Source organism: Halichoerus grypus, chromosome X (genome assembly GCF_964656455.1).
Source record: "Halichoerus grypus chromosome X, mHalGry1.hap1.1, whole genome shotgun sequence".
Taxonomy (NCBI): Eukaryota; Metazoa; Chordata; class Mammalia; order Carnivora; family Phocidae; genus Halichoerus; species Halichoerus grypus.
In genome coordinates this window covers 115,107,080-115,128,074 of record NC_135727.1, presented here as the reverse complement: position 1 = coordinate 115,128,074, position 20,995 = coordinate 115,107,080, and the positions used below count along the sequence as shown (strand labels likewise).

General features: G+C 38.1%; 1 long non-coding RNA gene across 4 annotated transcripts in view; it reads right to left on the bottom strand.

Moving 5' to 3' along the window:
- The window catches only part of LOC144380556 (uncharacterized), a 945,783-nt gene that overhangs the window by 759,998 nt on the left and 164,790 nt on the right, over nt 1-20,995 (bottom strand). For all 4 annotated transcript variants that reach the window (XR_013444728.1, XR_013444726.1, XR_013444729.1 and 1 more), the window contains exon 3: nt 2,835-2,912. This is a non-coding gene — a long non-coding RNA (uncharacterized LOC144380556). The remainder of the gene's footprint in view (nt 1-2,834; nt 2,913-20,995) is intronic.

Genomic DNA, 20,995 nt, shown 5'->3' with positions numbered 1-20,995 from the left:
CTGATCTTGGATTTGTTTTAAGAGCAGATTTTCCAAAATGACCTCAGAGATGGGGTGGGTTGCCAATCCTTCCTACCCATTAGTATTTGTGTTCAGTGTCCTGAAAAAAATTGGCCATTTGGCCAATTAGTTCACACTCATTTAGACACATATCAGACAGGGAGAAAGATGTCTTCTAATCCACTAGAGTTGAAGAGCCAAAATGCAGTAAAATGCAATAAATGCAATAAAATTCAAGTTGTGAATATTTTGGACCTTGCTGTGCAAATTATTTCTTAGTATTCATCACAGCAGCTTTCCCCAACATACTTAGTTGATGAATAACAGTCTGTGACACCTGGCCCTCTATGTTTATGTACATTATTTCATTAATTTGTTTCATCTAACTGTGCTTATCCCTTTCATTTTGGTTCTATTAGACTACTGAGCTTTTTTTCCTGCATTTTATCTAGCTTCCAGACAATCAGCATTAATTTTTTATCCAATCACCTTATTAGGTACTGAGATGATATCTCTGCCTTCAACTTCCTTTTGAAACACTTACTACTTTTCTCGTTGTTTAAAATTGTGAAAGATTCCTGATATGCACATTTAGCCTGAGGTAGATGAATGCAGTTGTGTAAAATAAAACAACAGGGTGTGACAGTTCTTAAAAAAAAAAAAAAGTCCTTTGAAATTAGCTCTCCTAGGAATCTATTAAACCCTCATTCATATCTTTGGAGTATTTTATATAAAACATAGTACACTGCTGATATAATCCCTGGACTGTTTTATTCTCTAATGAACAAAACCTAAAACTAAAGGAGAGATTATCCTACAGAGGTGACATTTGAGAACATAAATAACATTTTAATTTCTAGCATGACAAGTTGCCTGTATATGGGGTAAGTAGTTTTTAATTCATTCATTTATTCATAATGTTATTAAGCCCCAATCTGAGCCAGGTACTGTGCTAGGCACTGAGGTACACAGTTATTAAAGATAGCCCTTCACTCAAGTAGCAGCTATAGCTAATACACAGAGAGACAAGAAAACAATTATAATACCACTTGTTGTTACAAGTTAAGAACAAGCTAAGGACCAGGTGCCAGTTTAGGGCTTGAGGAAAGGCCTCCTCAGGACTGAAGAAGTAGGAGTAGGGCAGGTAGGAAAGGAAGAATGATATTCTAGGCAATGGGAACAGTATTCACAAAGGCATAGATCGTAAAGCATAAACTGTATGTATGGGAGTAGTTAAATTTTAGGAAGCCCTCCATCTTCCAAGATGCTTGAAATTGTAATTGGTGTGCTTCCCTCAGATTTCCCACATAATTTACTTATAATATGGACCAGTGTTAGAATTATGTATAACAAAATAGTGTACCAAACAGGCTTTCTACTGTCTGCATATAAGGATCACTTTAAACTTTATACACCTGACTACTCTCAAGTGGTACTTGTTTGTAGATAAATTTGATGGGAATAGACAAGATGGTTATTTACCTGATAAACCAGGTTCTAATTATCATTACATGGGAGAAAAGATATATTCTTTAGGAAAATTATTCAGATAAGACCATTGTCTTAGACCAGTGGTTCTCAAACTTGAATGTATATCAGAATTCCCTGGAGGCCTTGTTAAAATACAGATTGACAGGCCCCAACCCCAGAGTTTTGATTCATCAGGTCTGGGTAGGGACTGAAAATTTGCATTTCTAACAAGTTCCCAGGTGATGCTGATGCTGCTGGCCCAAGACTACACTTGGAGAAAGATGGGTTTACAGACTTCTTTGAAGACACTGCAGTCACAGGACTGAAAATATCAAATCCCATGAACTATGGGTTAACCATAAATCAGAGTTAAAATCTCCCAAAATAACAGATTGCACCCAAGATGTTTTCCAACTGAAGTCTAGAGACTTTAAATCTCATTCACTCCCCGGGCCCCCACCTCCTTAGCTTTGTCCTCTGGGCTTCAGAAAGCAATGTGATTTAAATAATTTATTCCCATACTAAAAGCCTTGTTTCTGACAAGCGCACTCTGTCCTGCACTCTGGTGCTTTCTGAAATATTGTTTTTTTTTTTTTTTTAAAGATTTTATGCATTTATTCATGAGAGACAGAGAGAGAGAGAGAGAGGCAGAGGGAGAAGCAGGCTCCCAAGGAGCAGGGAACCCGATGTGGGACTCGATCCCAGGACCCCGGGATCATGACCTGAGCCGAAGGCAGACGCTCAACCATCTGAGCCACCCAGGCGCCCCTCTGAAATATTGTTATGTAAGGAACAAATTACTCCCAAATTTAAGCAGATGTCAACAGCTATTACCCTTGTGAAAGTTGCTTGTGAAAGTTGCTTGTGAAAGTGTGGAGAGTGATCTTTAATGTTTTCTCTTTCTGGTGAAGGAGAAATCAAGCAAAATAAATGTCAGTCTGAGGGTCCAGATACTTGCAGTTGAATTTAAATAATGAAATAAAATGTCAATATTTTCAGAGAACATTTGTGTTAAAAAAAAAAAAAAAGCTTTCTTTGCTTCCCAAGATATATATGGCATTTTGGCTAAATGAGCTTTTGTTAATATATCCACTGAGCACATTCACAGAAACCTTCAAGCAAACCAAGGTTCAGAGTAGCCCCAGGTTTTTTTTAAATGACAAAATGGCTGGGGTTAAACAAAACATAGGCAGTGAAGCTTCATTTTCACCCAGAAGAGCCTGGTCCCCACTTGCCTTGTTATGAAATCTTGTTATGCTCCCTGGCTGAGGGAGCCTCTGGTACAATGACTCCACAGTTATTTTAAGTAGCCTTGTGGGAAGAATGGGGGATGGGATGGACACAAGATTGATAAATTCACTTACCCACCTCTGGAGGAGAGGAACTCTGGGCAGGGCCCTGCCTTATTTACCAGGCAAAAGGTGTAATCAATTAGATTTGGCCTAGGGAAAGGTGGGAGGGGGGAGAAAAAGGAAAAAGTGAACACTAAATTGAAAGCATTTCCATTTGTCCATAATTTTTGAAGCAAAACCAAAGAATAAGCAATAGAATATTTTTAAAAACCATTTTTAATGAACATATCACCACTCATTCATCTCCTGTTTCAATGCTCTAGCTAAACTGAGCTGAAATATCTGTGTAGTTCTTATTATCTGTGTGCAATTGGGGCTGTCAGAGGCATGATCAAGAGCACCCTGAGCCAAGCCAAGTTAAAAACAACAGATTTCACGTTGGGCAACATTTTCTTTTTACCTAGAAAACACATACATACACTATCTGCGGATCTCTTGATGAGGTGATTTCTCCTAGGAAACTTGCCTATGCCAGAACTTCCGTGTCTAGCCACTTGCAGAGGATTCCCCTCTTCCCTGCTGCTGCCCCCATACTAGGTCATGAGCCTTGAGCTTCTCTCTAAGCCCCTCCCAGAACATCGGATTAGAGAGGGAAGAAACAAATGAAAGAGTCACTTTCTCAAATGTCAGGACCCTGACACAGGAATCATGTAATTTAAAAGTAGCCTCATAAATTTTAGACCCAAGCCATAATGCCTAAAGAATACTATGATAATGTAAATGTCATAATACTTAAAATGTCTCGGATAACAGAGAAGACATTTGTCAAATGTATAACATCAAAAATAAATGAAGCATATATGGATTAGTGTGAGTATCCATGCTACAGGGTTTGAGAGAACCTAACCCCAAATAATTATTTGTTTTTTAATATACTGCAAATTATCCATAACTAATAGCTTTGTAGAATAAATTCTATGGCTATTATAACCACAATGATAAATATTGTATTTCATAAATTCTAAGGTGCAATATTTTACACATCTTTATATCTAACAAATCAGGATGCATCTTACAGTGAACAGTGTATCATGGTTTTATTGGCATTTTAAAAATTTAGTAGCACATAAAACAACAATGCAGCTTATATTCAATGATGTCTTTGATTTGGTGATATGTGTAATTACCTATGATAGGGAAAAACTTTAGCATGAAGCATTTCAACTAACAAATCATATTCTGAGTGACTTACTATGTACAAGGCACTGAGTTTAGGTGATGAGAAGGCAAAATTACATAGAATGCACCCCTGATTTCAGATTTAACAATATAGTAAGGGAAGGTCATAAATAAACAACTAAGTAAGTGCAAAATTTAGTGCTATGGGAAGACAGAGAAAGGGGAAAGGCATCCTAATTAAGGGATCAGAGAAGGCCCATGGAGGAGGTGATTTTTGACATGAGTCTTGAAGGATGAGAAGGCTTCCATCATGTGCATTTGATGCAGGTGGATATAGATGTAGAAGATTGAAGAAGTAGGATCTAGCCTGGAGAAGAGGAGAAGCAAATCTGGACAATATGGAAATTGCTCAAGAAATATCAGAGAATTGTGATATCAACTGAATAAGGAAACCAACTGGCAAGCCCAGTTTGGGCAGGGGTGGGGGTGAGGGTGGGGTAAAATTCAGATTGTTTGAGGCATAGTAAGGTTGAGGTATTTATAGGACATTATAGTGGGTATTTGCCTTTTTTGAATGTCCATCCCACATTGAGGAATTTCCCTGCTGTGTAAGTCTTTTTAGAAAGAAGAGCCCACTTCCCAATACAGAAGCAAAAAAAGCTAAATATTTGCTTTCTGACTCTCCTGCTGCTAGGGTACAATTGTGAGACCAGGCTTGGCCAAAAAGACGTGACTGTCCTGGGGTTTGAATCTGAAGTCAGTGATTCAAAAATGCAAGGCCAGGGGAGAATTCTTTTGGAGGTGATGGTAGTGGCAGGATCCAGTATCCATTAGAAATTACAGTATTCAATATTCAGCATTCAGCAGTACTGTTGTCACCACACTGGTTCTGCTGAATGATTTCAGCCAGAGTCCCAGCTATGAAACCTCCCTACAATCTTGCCAGTTTTCCAACATGGTTTTCCAGCTTTCCCAGGAATGATGAGAGATAGACAATATATTTTTAATTGGTTGCTTTTCTACTTAAATCCATAAGACTTAGTTTCTGTGGTTTGCAAAGCAAGAAGCCTAGGTGCTACATACATCAGGAGATGTCTGACAAAGACTTGGAAAAGGAGCACAGAGCACAGGAGGGAAGCTGGCCTACGGAACTAAAGAGGGGAATCATTTGACTAGGACTAAAATTTAAAGGTAAGGGAGAAAATACAGATACAGACAGAGAAAAGAGGGAGGAAGGGAATAGTATGGTTTTGGGAGGAAGATGGAGCAAGAACACTTTGCATATGTGAGAGGGGAGGGAATAGTCAGAGAGCCATAGAAAGCACCTGTCCTGAGGGCCTACTATGTACTAAATATCTTGCATATGCTAACTTATTTAATATTTACAAATTTTGAGTTAGGTATTGGTATCCTAACTTTGCAGATAAGGAGAATGGGATGCATGGACATTAAATAACTTTCCGAAAGTCCCATAAATAATATGTGGTATAATCAGGATTCAAACTCAGATTTGTCAGATTCCAACATCATACTGCCTCCATGCCAGAACATTTAGGAAAGCACTTTGGTATGGAAACCAAAGATAAGGTGTTAGCGCAAGAGTTCTCAACTATGGCTGCACATTGGAGAGATAAGGAAACTGCTAATGCCTGGGTCCCATCCCTAGAATTTTCCATGTAATTGGCCTGAGGTGTGGCCTGGGGATCAGAAATTTTAAAAAGCTTCCCAAGTGATTCCAAAGTGCAGCCAAAGTTGAGAACCACTGTGGTAGGTGCTATTTCATCAGAGAAGTGAAATTGCTTGAAGAGTGAGTGGGAAATTCAGCTACAGAAGCAGCAAGCAATGATGGTGATATATTGCTAGAGAACAGTGCAGTGATCATGGGAGAAAAGTTTTGAAGGACATGAGTTTCAAGTGGATTGAAAAGTAAATTGCAAGTGGACACAGAGAAAGTGAGTGTAGACTATTCTTAAGTTATAACTATGGAGGTGAAGGAAGGTTGATAGATATGTGTAGCCCTTAGGAGACTTGTAGGAGAATATGCTTTGGGAAGATAAAGAGCAATCAGAACATCTGTAGGCTGAGAAAAAGGGGCCCTTGGGAAGTGAGAATTGCAGATAAAAGGGAGAGGGTTGAACTCCTGGACAAGATGGAGTCTGGTATTCAAGAAGAGAAAAAGGTTAAATTTTAGAAAGGAAAAGGACACTTTTTCCTTTAATAAAGAAGGAAAAAATATTTTTGTGTCAGAATGACTGAGATAGGCAGTGGGAAAGTAATAGGGGGAGCTCGAGGGAAGTAAAAGGGCAAGTCTGAAAATGAGTGTAAGGAATGGAATAAAGGAGTCAAAACAAAGGAAATGAAGTGTTCACCTAGAATGAGATAAAAGGAATTTCAAAAGTAATTAATCATTAGGATTACATGACTTTTGCAAACATACTTGAGAGTTGTGAAAAGTTAAGAGAATGGATAAGAGAGTTTCCCCAGAGTTGGAGATTGCCCAGGCTGATTGGATGGTCAAGAGAATAAAGAACTTTGGGGTGCTGAGATCACATACAGATGTACATTTGAAATCTAAGCAAGAATTTTTACTTTGACATAAAATTTAGTATATTAAAATTTACATGAGCCTTCATCCCTTAATTGGCACACAAAATATGCAAAATCCATACTATCATATTGATATCCAAAAGTATTCAATGACAGATAATGATGATTCAGAGGAAGAACAGTGGTTTCAAATCAAGAAATGATTAGAAGTGATTAGACTAGTGGCCAGAGGCCTAAATAATTAGCTTTGTAATTCATCTTTCCTGTTTTCAGACAGGCCACATATCAGGCACTGGACAAAACACACAAATTTAGATATAGATAAAAATCAGCCCAATAAATACAGAATGCTAATTCTATCAATTATGCCTTTTCTAATTCACAGGGAAAGGAAGTTTCTCAAACATTGCTCAAGCTGATACATCTGTTCCCTTCTCCTAATTCAGATCTCTTAAGGCTCAAACTTCCCAATTGTTTCTCAAACCTCATTCTAGCCACAAACCACTTCACAATAAATGTTATTTGTGACAACATTTTATTTTATTTATTTTTTTAAGTAAGCTCTATGCCCAACGTGGGGCTTGAACTCAAGACTCCAAGAACAAGAGTTGCATGGTCTACCCACTGAGCCAACCAGGCATCCCTATTTGTGACATTTTAAAGAAATGTTCCTCCAGACAACCATGGTGTTGAGCTTGGTACTTTATGTTCTTTGAAATGCTCTCTTTTGACTTCCGGGGAAGATGGTGGAGTAGGAGGACTCTAAGCTCATCTCTTCCAATGGATACAAGTAGGTAACACTCACATCAGTGTAAATAACCCAGATAATGACCCAAAGACTGGCAGAACTAACTCTCCACAGCTAAAGAGAGAAGAGGCCACATCAAAGTGGGTAGGAAGGGCAGAGACATGGTTGGGAGCCAAAGAGACCTGCAGGGCTGTCTGCCAGAAGGAGGGACACTGCAGGTGCAGAGAGGTTTAGAGAAATAGGTTATCACACTGGGGAGCCCACATGGGAAAGATGAATCCCCATAACATTTGGCTTTAAAAACCAGAGGGGCCAAATTTTGCAAGTTCTTTCAATCAGCTGACTTAAAACCTGGAACTTTACAAATCAGTGGGCTCAGCTCTGGGAGTGCCAGGAGGGTGAGAGGAAACTAAGTCCCCACCCATAAAGAGACAGCACAATAGCACAGGAAGATACAGCATAGAAGCAGCAGTTTGAAAATCACCTGGGTTATTCTGGGGGACAGGGGTGGGGGATTTGTTTACTAATCTCAGATCGTGTGCTGAAGGGGCAGGAATAAGATCCATTTCCTCTTACATCAGCTCAATCTGGCCTCAAGTGTGCCCTTTCTATCAGGTTCTTCAGTGGGGCAGGGCCTCCTCTCTGCCCGCCTTGCCCTTGAGGTCCCTGGGTCCTGATTCAGTACTTTGGATACATCAGCTAAGCTTTGTTCCTGAGGAGGCCAATGACCCAAGATTTTTCTGAAGAAAATTATTGAATCTGTTGCTTGAGAAAGGGATGTTACTGAGAGTCATGTTTGTGTGGGCCCCTTATATTTGGCATTACAAGTTTCACAGCCCACAATCTAGTAATATTTTGCCCTCTCCACCCCAACCTTGACATTTCTAACACTTTCTCCTACCCCAGAATCTCTGGAAGCTGTATTTATGTTCTTAGTATCTGTGGAGAAGGGGTGAAGCCAGGTTTTGTGTAGCCCTGAAGCTTATATATTTAGGGGCCCTCTTTAAGAAAAAAGCTACAAAACTACAAATACAGAATTAGGCACATGACTAAGAAAGAACCTATGCAACTGAGGGGCCCTGAACCTTAAGTTCTTTCAGTATATCTGCCTTTGCAATAAGGACTATGGTACAACAGAAACAATGTAACAGAAAGAAAGAGTATTATATTTGGAGTTAGATTTCAAGCCCCTGATCTATTACTTGCCCGCCTAGAACACCTCCATGGTCAGAGAAGCTAGGGGAAATGGAAGACCTGAGAAACCTAGGAGCATAGGGACTCAGGTATCTCCACAAGAACACCATCTGTAGTTTTGTTTGAGAATCTACTATGACAATTCATGTGAAGGGACTTAAAAAACTGAAGAGTGCTAATAAAATATGAATTGTGATTTTATCACACTCTAAGAAGTCCGCTTCCAGAGAAGTCTCTCCTTATAGCTCCCTGGCCACTAGACAAGACCTCAGAGAAGATGATTGTGGAAGTCGTGGGCATTGTCCTATCCCCATGGGTGGGCCATGTTGAGAGTCAAAGTCACTATTCCTACTCTTTTTTTTCTTGATTTGCATCCAGAATGATCTCTATACTAACCAAATTTTTATTAAAAGGAAGTGGAATAGTAAGATATAATTTTTCACCTATAAAATTAGCATATAGGTGGGAGTATTACAGCTTTCTTGGAAAGCAATTTGAGAAACTGTTAAGAACTTAAAAGATGAACATGGATACCTATTTTAAGGAAATAATTAGGCCAATGAATATTTTGACAGGGTTATTTATCATTATGAATAATTGGAAACCTAACTATACAATGTCCAATATTGGGTGAATGAATAAATAATAGTATACTAAATTAATTACAGTGTATTCAGATAATGGACTAATGTGCATTCATTAAAATAATGCTTCAAAATATTCCTTTAAATGAATATGTTTATAATATAATGTTATAAAAATTGTGCACAGAGTAAAATCTCAAGGTTGAAAGAAAATATGGTAAAAGGTTAACACTGGTTATCTGTAGGTATTGGTTTTAAAGTGTTTGTTACTTCCTTCCTTATTCTCTTATGTATTTTTCCAAACTTTCCACAATATATAGATATCATGATTATAGTCAGGAAAAAATTAATTTAAAAACATGAAAAACTTGATCTGAAAATGGAGATACCTATTGCTCATAAGAAGTTTCGTTTCAGATGGACTTCATTACCTCTATCAGTTAACAAGACTAAGACTTTGCTGGCAAGTGCCTGGGATCAGGTTTACTAGAATTTTAAAAAGGCCTCTGTCTGAGGGCAGTAGACAGGAACAGCTTAGTTCCCTAATATGGTAAAAGAACGGGCAAATGGAACCTGATTCTACCAGCCTGTCTGCCTTTGAAATTGTATGCTATTTGTGTAACTGCTCATGCTTGGTTGACAGATCAAGGGGCACCCTGCAGGTCCTCACATGGCAAGAATTTAGATGGTAATTTCAGGCCACAACAGATGGGAACTGGAAGCACAGAAGGTCACTCAAAATATTAGTTGTTTTCTCTCTGTAGAGCTATGAAGAGAGGGAAGAAGTTACAGACCTGCTGTAAGATAGTGCATTTGGTTCACTCCAGAATGCTCCTATCAATAGGCTCAAAGGGCATAACACCTACAAGGGCAGACATTCAATTAAGGCACTCACAAAAGACCATTGGGACCAAGGGCAGAGAATGATAGCCTGGCTAAAAGTTAAAGAAAAAACATTGAGTCGGGGTTTTCTATATAGATATATCATCAGAAGGCCCTATGAACACAAAATGTATATTGGAAAAAGCATGCTATACTGTTGTTCAACTTAACAATTCAGGGCCTTAAATGATTCAGGATGAAATTTAAGTGAAAACCATTTAAAATATCGGTAGCATAATACTCAAAGTGCTTAAATTTGACACTGGAAATTTCCTTAGGGATGAATTTTTCTTTTTAGGACTAAGATTGTGCCAGATTTTATAGGCAACAAGAAAGAGTATTTCAGTAGTGGAGTTAAAGTATGAAAAATGTTTTCCAGATCTTAATAAGATTATGGAGTCTATGAATAGGATACTTTTAAATGAGTAAAAAAGATGAAGCCATGAGATGTGAATTAAATTTAGAATACATGAAACCAATTGGGCTTTGAGGATCATGGCTCATATTTTTTCCCCCAGCCTTTAGCTTAATTTAATGAAGACCTTTGAAATTTTCATACCTCTATCATTCAAAAGGACTCTCAAAACATGCTTCATTATAGAAGAGTGACACCATAATAGTCATATAATAAGATAAGGGAGAATAACAACTGACAAATAGAACTGAGAGAAAATAGAAGTCAAAATAAATCATTTAAGAGTTTGTAGATGCTTCTTTTTAATTTAGGATAAATTTGAAAAAGTTATTAAAGAGAGATAGGCAAGGCTTTTATAAATAAGAATGTTTACTTCTTGTATTTTTTAAACTTAATGTCTGATGTCTTGACATCTGCTATTTGATCTTCTAAATGGATGTTTCTTTTCTTTTTTTAACATTTTTAAAGATTTTATTTATTTATTTATTTATCACATAGAGAGGGAGCACAAGCAGGGAAAGTGGCAGGTAGAGAAAGAAGCAGGCAGAGTTGAGAAGCAGGCTCCCGAGATCATGACCCGAGCCGAAGGCAGACACTTAACCAACTGAGTCACCTAGGCCCCCCTAAGTGAATGTCTCTTATGCCTTAGTGTGACTCCTATAGAAAATCTTGACTGTGGATATTCTTTTAGGACTATACTCCACAAATTTGAAAGTTGGAATTTACAAACTATATAGATTGCTCCCTTGAAGAAAGTAATTGTAAAACATTTTTAGACTTGGCCTGGGCTTTTTTGATCACTCAAGCAGTTCAAGTGACATTTGTTTTGAGTGTGACACCAATACAGAGGCTGGACTGTGTACCTATGCTATGAAGTTGAGTAGGGAGATGAAGAATTTCTAAATATATTCCTTCTTTTTAAGTATCTCCTTAATGTAATAAACATTTGTTTGGGTGTCTACTATGTACAAAACACTGGAAGACTATGATGAATAAGACAGTCTACCCAAGCTGTTCATTGGTCATGTTGGCCTGCCTCACCCCCAACCCAGATATATAAGCAAAATGATAGTCTCCTTTGGTAATCATTGCCTTACTTCTTAATCCTCAACTTATTATGCCTCATGACACAAACCCATGGCCGCAGATGGACACATGGCCCAGGCTGAGCCAACCAGTCAAATTCTATTCTGAGCATGGGAATTAAGACTCTTGAGTACTGAATTGAATTAGGAATGGGGGGCACTTGAACAGAAAGGACATGTAAAATTAGAACTAGAGTCAGCATCTTGAAAATTAAGCCTCTAGAATCAAGCCCAAAATTAATGACCTGACATTGCTTCCCACCAAGACATCTTGACTTCTCTAATCATGCTACTCCCACAAATGACTATGCCTATTTATATCTATGCATCTTTTTTAAAGATTTTATTTATTTATTTGACAGTGAGAGAGAGAGAGAGCACACAAGCAAGGGGAGTGGCAGGCAGAGGGAGAGGGAGAAGCAGGTTCCCCACTGAGCAGGCAGCCCGACTTGGGCCTTGATCCCAGGACCTTGGGATCACGACCTGAGCTGAAGGCAGCTGCTTAACTGACTGAGCCACCCAGGCACCCCTATATCTATGCATTTTTACTCATTTTTTTCTGTCACCTTTTCCTTTCTAAGTAAATCAAAAATTTTCCATCTTTCAAGAACCACCTCAAGCCCTACTTCTTGACCATTCTAGACAACTTATTTCTCAGAAACTCCAGTAGTAGTGGTAATGATAATTATAATAACAATGGCAATAATAGCCAGCCTTTATTGAGCATATACTATGTTGAAGCACTGTTTTAAACTCTATACGTATATTACTTAATTTATAATAACCTTGTGTAGCTAGTACAATTATTATCACCATTTTATAGATGAGGAAACTGAGTCAAATAAGTAATTTGCTCACTAAGAGATGATGTAGTACCTAAAGACCACACATGTTAGATTTCATATACTGTCTCATCTTTACATATGCTATCTCTTTTAATCCTTACAGCAACCCTAGTTAAATAGGTTTTATTATCCCAATGTTGAAGATGAGAAAACTGAAGCTCAGAGAAGTAAAGGACATTATTCAAGGTTACACAGAGAGTATGTAGCACTTCAAAAGTAAAACCTAGATTGTATATCTACACTCCCTTGATTCCTAAGCACTAGATTACTTGTAAGATTCTGAGGATCAGGGCTACATGTTATCCTTTTGGACACAGTGCCCACAAAATAATTCAATAAACAGAAACTAAGATGCTCTAAAAACATTTGTTCTAATAAGGGACCTAAAAAGAAATACTGAAATAAATTAGCCAAAATAATAACTGATTTTTTTTTGCCTATAATGAAAATGAAAATTATACCTTCCTCTGAAACCATAAAGCTCCTAAAAGTTAATTAGCTTTGTGTTAATATTTTGATGCATCTCTGCACTTCTTAATCTAACTGCAAATTATTATTACATCAGCCATTCTGTCTGTGGCAAAATGAGGAAGGATAGCACAGCCCCCAAGGTGGCTTATCCTTGAAAGATTTTCAGCTTGATATGTTGCTTCTTGTTTTTTGGCTTATTTCAGCTAGGATATAAAGAGAGGAATGATTATTGTGTGGGTGTTTTTGCCTCATTTCCTTGCAGTAGAACCATATTTCATCTATCTATCAAGGGTTGAGAAACCTCAGCTTAGAAAAGGAGGTAAACACAACCCATTTTCAATAGAAAGGAAACAGATCAAGTTATACCTGACATTCAAAGAGCCCAAGGGAGTCTACTCTCCACCAATTAGAACAAAATTGAGTCTAGTTCTTTCTGCAGCTATTCTAAAGAAAGGTTTTGGGTGAAGTTTTCTGAACCTTCTGTTGTGTTGATGAATGATGGGAGGCCATTGTTGATATCAAGGGATTAGTGGAAATGGAAATGAAGTATTGACTCTCAAGTTTGAATAGAACTTGGCAGTCATTTAGGTTTAAATATCTTCCACAACTGGTCATTGCCTATACTTAAAATCATTCCAGAGAATGCTTAGATTCCAGAGTTGGTTCATTCCATCTCTGGGTGGCTCTTGGCTTATTGGAGTGAATATTTCTTCCTCTCTAGTCTCTCCATAGTAATAAATTATTACTCTAAGTTTGCCATAACTACATGTATCATATTTATTACTGTTTTATACTTACATAAAATAGTATCATAGTTGTATCTACTAGGAAGATATTTGACAATTATTTCCCACACATATAAAATTATGATAATATGTAGTTTATGGAACCATGATGATAAGAGTTCATAAACATTATTATTATTGAGCACTTAGGGGATTTTTGAGGCATAATACTAAGCACATTACAAATACTCATGAAATCCTCACAATCATATTATGAGGTAAATGTCATAATCTCTGTAATGCAGATGAGAAAACTGAGACTCAGAGAAATTCAGTCTTTCTCAGTCATACAGCTAAATGGTAGAGCCACATTTCTTTAGGTCCTAAGTTGGTGCTAAAAAAAAAAAAAAAAAAAAAAAAAAAAAAACGAGTCTGTACCACCTCCCAAATCAAGATACTAGCTCTATACAAACTCTACGTAAACTCTCCTGTTTACTGGAGTTATGTCTACTCATAAGGCTTTACATAGTATTGGATAGATTAACTGTGTGTGTATTAAATGTTTGTGAATGTAAGTCTAATAGTAGCCAAGTACTTAGAAAAAATAAAAACCTCACATCACAAAAGTAGATATTTTGCCAATGCTGCTAGAAATCACTAGGGAGGTGTCCTCAGTTAACACCATATTGGTGGACAAGAAAATGTCTATACTGTATGTCAACTACGCTTCAATTTAAAAAAAAGAAAAAAGAAAATGTCACAACTTTTATGGCTGTAGTGACTATCCTTGTTTCAGCTCAAGTACACCCCAAATCACTCTTTTCCACTTTCTCTGTGCCAAGGGGCAGAGAAACAATGATTTGACGTGAAGTCAGCCCAATATATCCACCCAGAGTGGCATGTACCCTCAGCGTTACAAAGAATAATATCTGAATGTAAAAGAAAATAAGAAAAAACTCATGTTCCATCTGATAGCACACAAATATACTTTATTATTTTTTTTGCTAGATTTTTGAAACCCTATTAAATAAGTAGTGGTTCATTTTGATGTTGCTTCAGGTATTCTTCCAGCCACTATTAGCATAATCTTGTCTCTACAGGAATCATATGTTTTAGTTTCCAATTCCACAAACCTGTAACCAGTGTCTTAAGTCAATTTTTTAAAATGTGACTGCTTATTGTGTTACTGTTTGGACCTCATTTGTAAAAGCTTATTTAATTGTCTGCTGTGATTGTTTGCTTGTAAATACATATAGCCTACTGAAAACCTTGCAAATTAAGGCAATTTCTTGGCAACAAAATTACTCTCCAAGGATCTTGAAGATACAGAAAGTTTGTCTTTTTTTGTCTAGAGATTATACAAAAATTCCACCAACAGTCTCTTCAGAGCTAAGGATTGAGCACAGTATCCAAAAGTATGTTCCATCACCATTGTCTAGTGTCTAAGTTGCATCTCATATTCATGAGAAATCCTGGAATAGAAAGTTGCTTCTGAACCACTTCACATCCATGATGATGGCTATAATAAAAACAATAGAAAATAACAAGTATGGGAGAGGATGTGGAGAAATTGGAACGCTTGTATATTTCTGGTGGAAATATAAAATGGTGCAGATACTATGAAAAACTGTTGGGTAGTTCTTCAAAAAGCTAAACATAGAATTATCATATGACCCAGCAATTCCACTTCTGTGTATAAACCCAAAGGATTTAAAAGCAGGGACTAAAAAAGATACTTATACGCTAATATCCACTGCAACATTATCAACAATAGAAACAACCAAATGTCCACCAACAGATAAATGGCTAAACAAAATGTAGTGTATCCATACAATGTAATATTATTCAGCCTTGGAAAGGAATGGAGTACTAATACATGTTACAACATAGATGAACCTCAAAAACATTATGTTAAGTGAAACAAGCTGAAACAAAAGGAGAAATACTGCATGATTCCACTATATGAGGTATCTAGACTAGGCAAATTCAGAGGCAGAAATTAGATTAAGGTTAACAGGAGATGGAAGAAAATAGGGAGTTATTGCTTAATAATTTCAAAGTTTCTCTTTGGAGTGATGAAAAACTCTTGGAAATAGATCATGGTAAAGGTTGCACAACTGTAAATATAATTTATACAACTCAATTGTACATTTAAAAATGGTTAAAATTTCAATTTTTATATTATACATAAATTTTTACCACAGTTTAAAAATATTAATAATGTAATATATGAAAAACCATTGAATGGGTAAATTCTATGGTATGTGAATTATATCTCAATAAAACTGTTAAAAAGAAAAAAATGCTACTTAATTAGCAATGGTAACTGTGATGATGATGACAAAGATGATAATTCTAATAAAAGCAACAACTACCATTTGGCAAGCACCATGCAAGAGCTTTACCGGACTTTACCCTGCAAGAGTTCCTTATGTTAAACATAACAGTATGGTCTCTCTTTTCACATGAGGTGCAGGGAGTTCAGGTAGCTCATACTACTTGCTGAGGGTCAAGAGCTAATAGTGGTGAAGCTGGGATTTAAATTTAAGACTGTCTGAATCCAAAATTCCTTCTCAAACTACCTCACCAGACCCACATCCCTTGAAATTTGCAGTATTTGCTAAAATATGTTTCTATAACTCATTTGGGGGAGGGAAAAAAGGACTCCCACTCTTTCACTCTAATAAAGGGATGCTTTCATGCAGGCATTTCAAGCTCCAGAATGATGCTGGTCTTGAGACACATACATCTCTGTAAGATAAAATCTTGAATGGGGATGACTACAGGCATGGCTGCCTAACAGGGACTAATTAGGGAGGAAAATGTTGTTGAAGTTAAGAACTTGGGTTCTACTGACAGACTTGGATTTCAGTCATGACTCTGCCACCTTCTAGCTGTGTAGTTTAGTGCAAGTCACTAAACCTCTCTAATACTCAGTTATCTCATCTATAAGATGAAACTGACACCTCTACTTCTTAAGTCTGATGTGAGGATTAAGGACAATAATGCCTATAAAGCTTTGGAACATCGTCTGGCAGAGAATCCACACTCAACACATGGAACCTCTTACTGTTACAATAGATGATGGGATGGGAACTTTAGTAAACTGAAGTAAGGAGGCAGAAACCATATTAGTGAGGTAAGACACAGAAATCAGAAGATGAGATAAAGTCAATATTAAAAGAAAAAAAAAAAACCCAAGTGTTCTTCTTGTGTTTTGCTCTAAAGAACAGAAAGAAATTAAAGTCCTTCTCCAGAGATACACAGGACTAGAAAAATCTGAAGTTACTTCTGAGGACTGAAACAAAAACATGGTGGGAGGGCAGGCAGTTAGAGAAATTGAGGGGACTTGGGGCAGGAGAAAAGGGGCAGAGGAGACAGATATTAGGGTAACTTTGTGTGGATTCTTAGGACTTTATGGTAACAGTACAAAATTGTTTTATCCCAGCCTCTACACTCATTGTATATGGAAGATAATTTTGTAACTTTATCTCTCCCTGCCCCAATTTTTATTTTTTAACAATGAACTGTATGTGCATGCCATCCCAGGCATTATAGACAGAACTAAGAGATATTACAAATATTATCATCAATAGTAGGGAGCACCCAGACTCCAAAGATAACTTAGTCAGGAGTGAAGAAGTAGGGCCTCCTAAAGTCCTGCTCATGTCTCCTAGTAATCTAGGGATGAACTGAAGGGGTTTAGTAAGGACACTGGCAAACTCCATCCTGCCTTACTTTTTAAAATTACAAATATAATATTTACATATGGGAATACAAATTCAAACCATAGAGAGGGAAATAAAAGGAAATCTTCATCATGTTTCTTCTTCCCACCTTTGTGCCACTCCCAATCATAATCTCCAACTGTAATGGGCAGTTTTTATATTAATCTTTCTGTTGGTTACTTCCCTTACTATAAATCAGTGGTTCTCAAATTGCTGTGTACACAAAAACTACCTGAAAAGCTTACTGCTTGCTTAAAAAAAAAAAAAAAGAAAAAAAAAAAGAGGGGGGTGCGGAGCAAGATGGCAGAGGAGTAGGAGACCTGGATTTCGTCTCCTCTCAGGAATTCAGCTGGATAGGGATCAAACCATTCTGAACACCTACAAACTCAACAGGAGATCGAAGAAAAGAATAGCAACAACTCTCTGAACAGAAAAGCAACCACTTTCTGGAAGGTAGGATGCGCGGAGAAGTGAATCTGAGGCGATATTCGGGAGGATAAACAGCGGGGAAGGGGCCTCCGTCGGCCACTTCTGGCAAGTGATAGAGCCACGGAGCACAAAATCGGAACTTTTAGAAGTCGGCTCCGCTGAGGGACGTCACTCCGGTGGCTAAGCGGGGGGGTGGAACCCCCATGGGACAGTGTGGTCTCAGGACCCTCGGGGTCACAGAAAGACCGGGGGTGCCTGAGTGTGGCAGAGCTCCCAGGTATCGGAGCAGGGAAGCCAGCTGCAGAGACGGAGCCCAGGCACGGGCTCTCAGCTCGGGGTTGTCATAAACCGTGATCCGCGGCACAGTCGGGCCACTGCTCCTCCAGCAGGGACCCAACAAGCGGCAGATCCGGGGAGACTCACCTTCCTCCCCCGGGGAGGAGTGGCGCGGGAGCGCACCGCAGGGATCTGCTGGGTTTGGAGACTCCACCCGGGGTCGGGTGCCAGAGATAGAAATGCGCGGTCACAGGCCGGGTGAGCACGGAGTGCGGCCGGAGACCGGGGAGACGGGAGTGACTGACTGCTTTTCTCTGGGGGCGCACTGAGGAGCGGGGCCCCGAGTTCTCAGCTCCTCCGGGGCGGAGATTGGGAGGCCGCCATTTTCACTCTCCGCCTCCAAAGCTGTATGTAAAGCTTGCAGGGAACAAAAGCTCCCGAGAGCAAACCCGAGCCGATTACTTAGCCCGGACCGGGCAAGGGTGGGGCAATTCGGCCTCCGGCAAAGACATTTGGGAACCACGGCAACAGGCCCCTCCCCCAGAAGATCAGCGAGAACAGCCAGCCAAGACCAAGTTTACCGATCAATGAGAACGGCAGAACTCCAGCGCTAGGGGAATACTGCACATAGAATTCATGGCTTTTTTACCATGATTCTTTAGTCTTTCAAAGTTAATTATTTTTTTTTAACTGTCTTTTTTCTTTTTTTTTTTTTGAATTTTTCTTTTTCCCTTTTTCAACCAACATCTTATCAATCCCTTTTTTAAAAAACATTTTTATTTTTCATTTTTAGAGTCATATTCTATCCCTTCATAGTAGTTACCCGTATTTTTGGCATATATATATAAGTTGTTCTCTCTTTAAAATTTTGAGATAGTTTCTTCTAACAGATCAAAATATACTCTAAATCTCTAGTGTATGGTTTTTTTCTATTCCCCTGCCTGATCACATTCTCTCCCTTTTTTTTTTCTTTTGTTTTTTTAAATCCTCTTCTTTCTTTTTTCAAACAACTTATCAATTCCTTTTATAAATTTTTTTTATAATTTCCATCTTTACACTCATATTCCATCCCTTCATCATATCAACCCTTATTTTTGTACATATATAAGTTTTTCTTTCTTTAAAATTTTGGGAGGCACTTTCTTTTAACAGACCAAAATACACCCAAAATCTAGTGTGTGGCACTGATCTATAAACCAGCCTGATCATATTTGATCACATTCTGTTTTTGTTTTGTTTTGTTTTGTTCTGCTTTTGTTTGTTTTTATCTTTATCTTTATCTTTTTCTTTTTTTTTTTTTCTTTTTCTTTTTTCTCTCTTTCCCTTTCTTTTCCCATTGCTTCAGGTCTTTTCTGATTTGTTTAGAGTATCAGGGGACGCTGTTACCCTGCTAGCATTTTGTTCTCTCATTAATCTATTCTCCTCTGCACAAAATGACAAGACGGAAAAAATCACCTCAACAAAAAGAACAAGAGGCAGTACCGACTGCCAGGGACCTACTCAATACGGACATTAGTACGATGTCAGAAGTAGAGTTCAGAATCATCACTTTAAAGATACTAGCTGGGCTTCAAAAAAGCATGGAAGTTATTAGAGAAACCCTTTCTGGGGAAGTAAAACAACTAAAATCTAATCAAGTAGAAATCAAAAAGGCTATTAATGAGGTGCAATCAAATATGGGGGTGCTAACTGCTAGGATAAATGAGGCAGAAGAGAGAATTAGCGATTTGGAGACCAAATGATGGAAAATAAAGAAGCTGAGAAAAGAGAGATAAACAACTACTGGATCATGAGGGCAGAGTTCGAGAGATAAACGATACCATAAGACGAAACAACATTAGAATAATTGGGATCCCAGAAGAAGAAAGAGAGAGAGGGGCAGAAGGTATAATGGAGCAAATTATAGCAGAGAACTTCCCTAATTTGGGGAAGGAAACAGGCATCAAAACCCAGGAGGCACAGAGAACCCCTCTCAAAATCAATAAAAATAGGTCAACACCCCGACATCTAATAGTAAAACTTACGAGTCTCAGAGACAAAGAGAAAATCCTGAAAGCAGCTCGGGAGAAGAGATATATAACCTACAATGGTAGAAACATTAGATTGGCAACAGACCTATCCACAGAGACCTGGCAGGCCAGAAAGGACTGGCAGGACATATTCAGAGCACTAAATGAGAAAAATATGCAGCCAAGAATACTATATCCAGCTAGGCTGACATTAAAAATTGAAGGAGAGATAAAAAGCTTCCAGGACAAACAAAAACTAAAGGAATTTGCAAACACGAAACCAGTCCTACAAGAAATATTGAAAGGGGTCCTCTAAGCAAAGAGAGAGCCTAAAAGCAACATAGACCAGAAAAGAACACAGACAATATACAGTAACAGTCACCTTACAGGCAATACAATGGCACTAAATTCCTATCTTTCAATAGTTACCCTGAATGTAAATGGGCTAAATGCCCCAATCAAAAGACACAGGCTATCAGATTGGATTAAAAAACAAGACCCATCGATATACTGTCTGCAACAGACTCATTTTAGAACCAAAGACACCCCCAGATTTAAAGTGAGGGGGTGGAAAACCATTTACCATGCTAATGGACACCAAAAGAAAGCTGGGGTGGCAATCCTTATATCACACAAATTAGATTTTAAACCAAAGACTGTAATAAGAGATGAGGAAGGACACTATATCCTACTTAAAGGGTCTATCCAACAAGAAGATATAACAATTGTAAATATCTATGCCCCTAACATGGGAGCAGCCAATTATATAAGGCAATTAATAACAAAAGCAAAGAAACACATCGACAACAATACAATAATAGTGGGGGACTTTAACACCCCCCTCACTGAAATGGACAGATCGTCTAAGCAAAAGATCAACAAGGAAATAAAGACTTTAAATGACACACTGGACCAAATGGACTTCACAGACATATTCAGAACATTCCATCCCAAAGCAACGGAATACACATTCTTCTCTAGTGCCCATGGAACATTCTCCAGAATAGATCACATCCTAGGTCACAAATCAGGTCTCAACCGGTACCAAAAGACTGGGATCATTCCCTGCATATTTTCAGACCACAATGCTTTGAAACTAGAACTCAATCACAAGAG